This window comes from Seriola lalandi, unplaced genomic scaffold (assembly GCF_002814215.2).
Source record: "Seriola lalandi dorsalis isolate HSWRI2012SDOR001 ecotype SW California unplaced genomic scaffold, Sedor1 jcf7180002054792, whole genome shotgun sequence".
Lineage (NCBI taxonomy): Eukaryota > Metazoa > Chordata > Actinopteri > Carangiformes > Carangidae > Seriola > Seriola lalandi.
In genome coordinates, this window is record NW_019525345.1 from 1669 (window position 1) to 8225 (window position 6557).

Genomic DNA, 6557 nt, shown 5'->3' on the forward strand with positions numbered 1-6557 from the left:
ATCATTATCATGATCACATTAATAAGACTGGTCACTCACCTATGTGTAGAGCTAGAAAGAGAGCGAGGCATCTGGAGGACCAGGTTACTCCCATCCTCTGCGTCCTGCTCTCACCATCAGAGCAGAGATTCACAAAGTTGGAGCCGAGGAGGAGCCGCACATTCCCCGCGAAACACACCCGCAAAACGGCTACATCCAGCGGCCCCCGAGTCCTCCACCTCCTCCTGCTGCTGCTGCTTCTCCTTCTTCTTCTTCTTCTTCTTCTTCTTCTTCCTCTTCTTCCTCCCGCTCCTGCTCTTTTTATTCTCGCTGTTTCTTTTCCCTCCTCGTCTTCCTCTGTCGTGCTCGTGCTCTGCGCTTCCTGCCTGGTTTTACGCGTCTGGACAGAAAAAAGAAAAGAGAGAGAAAGCCCCTCCTCTCTCTCTCTCTCTCTCTCTCTCTCTCTCTCTCTCTCTCTCTCTCTCTCTCTCTCTCTCAGACCTCCACTTTCCCCAAAAGCCTCTTGATCATCCATTGAAATTTAAATCTTTATCAACTGATTTTTTATATTTTTGCAGCAGAGATTCTGATCAACAGCTTCTATTATTTCACATGAAACTCTTTAGTTTTAACATTTTATCACAGTGATTTAATTTTCCTGTCAGGTCCTGAACAGAAACAGAAAACCTGCTGAGATCATCTTATTGTCATGATCAATACATCGGGTAATTTCTTCAGTGATCGATCGATCAGTGAATAAAATGTCAGAAAAATAATATTAACATTAAAACAGCTTTTTTTTTTTAAATCAATGGTTAGAAACTAAAAAAATATTGATTTTTAAATTGAAGGAAATGATAAAAAGTGGAAAATAATCATATTATAGAAGCTGCTACGTGAGAGATTTTTGTTATTTTAAGTTAAATAAATTAATTGTGAAATAATTCTTATTTTTTCTATTTTATTCTATTGAAGGTTTATTTAATAGGGACAGAGCTGAGAACAGCTGATGCTAATGCTAATGTGCAGCTTTGGTGGAAATAAGAGATTAAAACACATTTAGTACAAACGGCTTCAGGGATGTAAACAGGAAGTGTGTGAGTGTTGATCATTTTTACCTCGTTTGTTCGTAATCTGGAATAAATCCGATGCAGGAGGATTTCTACAGCTGTGACTGACCTTTGACCTTTACAAGAGAAACACGTGCAGCTCAAATAATCATATTAAAAAAAAAGCTCCAGTCATAAAATATCACAGTTAAAAACCAGGAGAAACACAGACGGCCTCGTGTTTGATTAATCATCAGCTGGTGATTGGTAATCAGGTGTCGCTCATTAACATTCACCTCAGGTGTGTTTATCACCTTTTTAAAACTCTGTGGGACTTTGGTCTCGGGTGCTCTGCATCAGGTGAGTTCAGGTGAGTTCAGGTGAGTTCAGGTCTGTGTCGCTGCAGCAGCTGCTCTCTCCTTTAGATTCCCTTTTTTTATTCTGAAAAACTGCGTGTGTGTGTGTGTGTGTGTGTGTGTGACCTCGTTGTGGTGACTTTGAGTTTGACCTTCAAACACCATCCATCCTCCTCTCGTCCAATCAGAAGCAGACGCTCTCAGATGGACTCTCACTTCCTCACCTCCTGCCCCAGTTCTGATTGTGTGAAGAGGTCTGGGGTCGTCAGTGACTCCTGCTGGTGAACAGGAGGAACTGCAGCGGCCATTATCAGTAATATTAATATAATGTAAAATACAATATAATTATTCATAGAAGTAATTGATAATCGAATTAAGAAAAGAAAAATTGTAAAATTATATACATACACACACACACACACACACATATATATATATATATATATATATGTGTGTGTGTGTGTGTGTGTGTGGTAAAGACGTGGTGGTAAAGACATGTATTTATACATGTGGATTAAAATAGTCCCCAACAAATTCAGCTTTATATATTTCCTCCACTTGGTTTGATAGAAACATCACAGTGATCAACTGTTTGAGGAAATGACTGAGAGTTTTTAAATCATGGCCGAGGGCTGTGATTGGCCGGAGACGATCCTGGGCTCTTCTTGAACGTTGCTTCGTCTTTTTTTGTGAGTATTTTCTAACACTGAGGTTATTAAGTCACTGAGGTTGCAACCACACATTATACAGATAATACATAATACATCATAACTATGGACTTTGGGGGGGGGGGGGGGGGGGGGGTGTCAGCATCCATGGTGTGTTTGTGAAGGATCAGAGACAATGTCACAGCAGCAAATCCCTCAATGTGTGTGTGTGTGTGTGTGTGTGTGTGTGTGTGTGTGTGTGTGTGCTGCAGCATCATTCCTCATCATTGCCTCCATTTGTTTTCTGGTTTCTGTTTCTTTGTTTCAGTCAGTGGCTCCATCTGGTGGTAGAAACACGTAACAGCAGCTTTAATTGGTGTTAATTAGTATATTTTAGTATATTTAATTTATAAAGTGTGTTTTGATTAAAGCTGTTTTCTTGTATTTTACCTCCGTCTCTACCTGATGTAAAAGAAAAATAAAATGCTTTTATTTTGCTTCTTCGTCTCGTGGTTAATCATCTTCTCTCTTCTTTCATTCCCAGGTCAAAGGAGAATCACCAGAGAGCCATGACCTTTGACCTCCACCGCCCCCGCTGTTTAACTGTCAGCTATATTTAAAGCGCTTGTCATTGTTATAAAATACTCACCATCAAACAGGTGAGTAAAGAAAGAAAAGAGATTTGTGTCTGAAGACTGATGAAAGCAGATTTGTTGTTGAGCGTCGTCGTCTCTCGACTTTACTTCGTCTCTTATTTATCAATTAGTCGCGGCTGTGTGTGCACAAGGGTTTTCTAATCCCTGCAGGATAATTACAGGCCTGCCTCGGTACAAAGCGCCTGTTGAGGCTGTAATTGGTTTGCGGGCTGGCGGCGGGCTGGCGGCGGGCTGGCGGCGGGCCGGCGGCGGTGACTCACCGCTGGGTATTGACTCGTGCTCCCGAGGTGGCGATGAGCCGTTTGTTCTGAGACACTCGACTCGTCTCTGGACCAAACCTCCGAGGAGTTTTCTCAAGTTTAGACAAAAGGAGAATAATTCAATATGAGGACTTCCTCTGCACAAAACCTCTCCTGCTCTTTCATTTGCTTTTTCATCATCGTCTCTTCTTGTGTTTCTGTTTTACAGTGACCACAGGGATCTTTGCTCTCCGTCTCCTGGCTGCTTGTCATGTTGTGAGCTTGGAAATGAGGTTTATTCAGCAGATTCCCTCGTGGTTCTCTGGAGGAGAGAAGCTAAATGTGGAAACTGTCAAACTGAAGTCTCTTGTTTCCTCTCACTGCTCTCTACCTACGACATTTTCACAGTCCGTCTGAAAACATTTAAACCTTCGACTTATACTGCACATTAAAAGACACTTAACCCCCCAGATTAATCCTCAGGGGAACATGAAAACTGCTGTGGAGATGTTTGAGTCTGGTACATTAATCAGCATTTCTGTTAATGTGTCAGTGTTAGCCAGTGCACAAGCCATGCAGAGCAACAGGAAACAGCCTCTGGGGACCATGAGTGTCTCTACAAAATTTTGTACAAATCTATTTAGTAGATATTGAGTTATTTCACAGGCGAAGTACAAACTTTGACCCACTGGTGTCGCAACATGAAAAGTGAATGTATCATAAAAGTCATTAGGGTTCATCATCAGGGCACCATGAATATCTGTACTTATCGTCATGGCAATCTGTCCATTAGTTGTCAAGATATTTTACAAAGAAAAAAAAAAGTCAACCTCATGGTGGCACTAGATGAAAAGTCAGTTCATCCTCAGGGGACCATGAATCTCTGAACCAGATGTGGTGATCCACATGTTTGTCGACCTCATGGAGGCGCTAAAGATAAAGCCAGGGGATCAGCGAAGTCACCAGGCTTCAACCTCTGGGGATCATGAATCTCCACAGGTTGGTCCTGCTCCTCTGAGGATTCGCTCAGTCACAGACGAACAAAGTTACTTTCACCAGTGAAGTTGTTCATTATTAGTAATAAATAATAAATGATTGTTATTATTGTTATAAATTAACTTGAATTGACATGAAATTCAGTGATAACTCTGTAAACAGCAGCAACATGTCAGAGGAGCAGAGTGACCTCCTCTGCTCTCACTTCCTCTTCTTCTTCTTCTTCTTCTTCTTCTTCTTCTTCTGTGTCAGAGACACGTTGACCTGCACAGCATCAGATATTACAGAAAGGTTTGACTTCTTTTTAACTTCTCTCCTTCTTTTGATCTCCCGTCTGTCCCTCTCTCTTTAATGTCCGTCCTCTTTGTCCTACGTTGTTTTTAACCTCTGATTTTCCCTTCTGCTCGTTCCTTCTTTCACTTTCTCTACAACTTTTCTTTACCTGTGTTCGATAATCACGACGGACACGGCAGGACAGTTGAACTTTAATCTGCTCGCTCTGCAGTTACATGTGCAGTTTACAGACTGTCACATTCACACCTGTCCCCCTGGAAACAACGGCAGGTGGGAACCAAAGGTGCTCCACACTAAAGGGGTTGTAAATAATAAACTTAAATGTTACACCTACAAATTATATATGTGGAATTATAAAGTCCTGCAACTGATAATGGAAGTATGTGATAATCTCAGTGAAGTAAAGTTTATTAATAATACAATAAACTTGAATAATAGTTTATATGGTAAAGTTATATTTAAAATAATCCAGATGTGTACAATAATTAAGGTAACACTTCCTTCTTCTGTCTCATTCTGTCCTTTGCTGTATTTGATTTGTCCCAGCGTGTCCTCCTTCTGTCCTTTCCTTTTCTATCCTTATTATATTTTTTAATTTCTTCTTGTGGACATTAGAGATGCGATGACCCGTCCACATTTGGACTTGACCCCAGGGACACGGTGCAGCCTTTTATCGTCCTCTTGGCTCATGATTTTTGTGCCTCTCCCCTCCCGTCCTTCTGTCCGTCCCGTCCATTTCTGCTGACAGACCATAATAACCCGCAGTCGGTCCTGATGAGTCAGGCAGATTAGGAGGTGAGAGACAGTGACTCGTCCTCTGGGGGACGAATCAGCCTGAAACCTGAAGACTTTGGTTTACTCACGTCTGGCTGTCTGCCCGGCGACCACAGAAAAACTCCTCTTACATTTCATCACGTCGTGTGGAGACGGATGAGACGTCGCAGCAGAGAGAGACGGTTCGACGCGTCCTGACATCTGCATTTAGTTTTAGAGGAGACGACATTTAAGAACATGTTTACTTTTGTTTACAGGCCAAAATCCTTCAAATTAAAATAAATCTTTTGTTCTTTAACGCAGGAAACTTCAGGTTTCATCTGTAGAGACTAAAGCAACTTCCCAGTTCATTCACAAACATCTGATCCTGATCTGTTCTGACAACCTGCTGAATCGACCTTTTCAAAGACGTACACCACCATGTTTGGATGTGTTGTCATGAGGTTTGTTCAGACACTCACGTCCTCCAGATGATGAATCCTACGGAGTTTGGTGATCCTCAGGTCGGGTTAGAAATTAGGTTTCTCTGCAGTAATGTCGGTACGATATCAGATTTTAACCACCATGATTATTGTGACCAAAAGATTCCACGATATCTGTATAAAAATCGACAAATGACGCTGTCAATCAAATGCACGTTTAGCTTCATTTATTTTGTATTTTGTCTTTTTATTATTATTAAATTAATTAGACTCAAATACTAGTGTAGGGGAAAACTACAAGTTCCAACCTCCGAGGCTGCAGTTCCTCTAACGACCACTAGAGTCCGGCTCCAACAGTGAGTCAGTCCCCAGAGACTCCCATGTTAAAATGTCCAACTTTACTAGTACAGGTATCAGTGTCTGTACTCACTACCTGGCTTGTTAGCTTAGCTTGTGAACTAGCTAAGTAGCCAGTAAATGAATTTGTCGTGGGTTAGCCTTGGAGCAAGACGCCAAGCTCTGCTAACGATGCTAACGAGAGCATCTGTCTCTGCACCTGTGTCGTACCTTCGCTCTGACGCCTCTCTCTCTGTGAGTTTGCTGTTGAGACGTTGCTCTGCAAACAGGAAGCTGCACATCTGACCAATCAGCTGCAGCGTGTCACGACGACCTGCTCGAGGTCAGAGGAAGTTGCTGCAGAGGAAACGGCTTTTTATGCAAAAATATAAAACTACATAAAACTGCACAACTTCCATGATCTCAGAGGGTTTTAATGAAAATGCAGAACTTCCGTTTTAAATCAGCTGTTTTCTTATTCTGTTGAAACTGAACTTCATCAACCAGTGAAGGTAAAAACAGAATAAAAACCACCTGTAGCTCAGCAATTTAAATATATGTTCATATAAAATAAAAACATCTACTGTATGTAGAAATAAAAGCTATAACCCTGAGTCGTGACTAAAATGATCAGAAAGATAAAGAAAGTTCATTTCTGTCTGAACCGTGAACATCAGCAGAAAATGACGAGTTTCTGCATCTGTCAGCTGTTTGTTGTAAACACTGTGACACAAGTCGGTTTGTTTGGGTCGAGGTCACCTACACACACACACACACACACACACACACACCTACACACACGCACACAC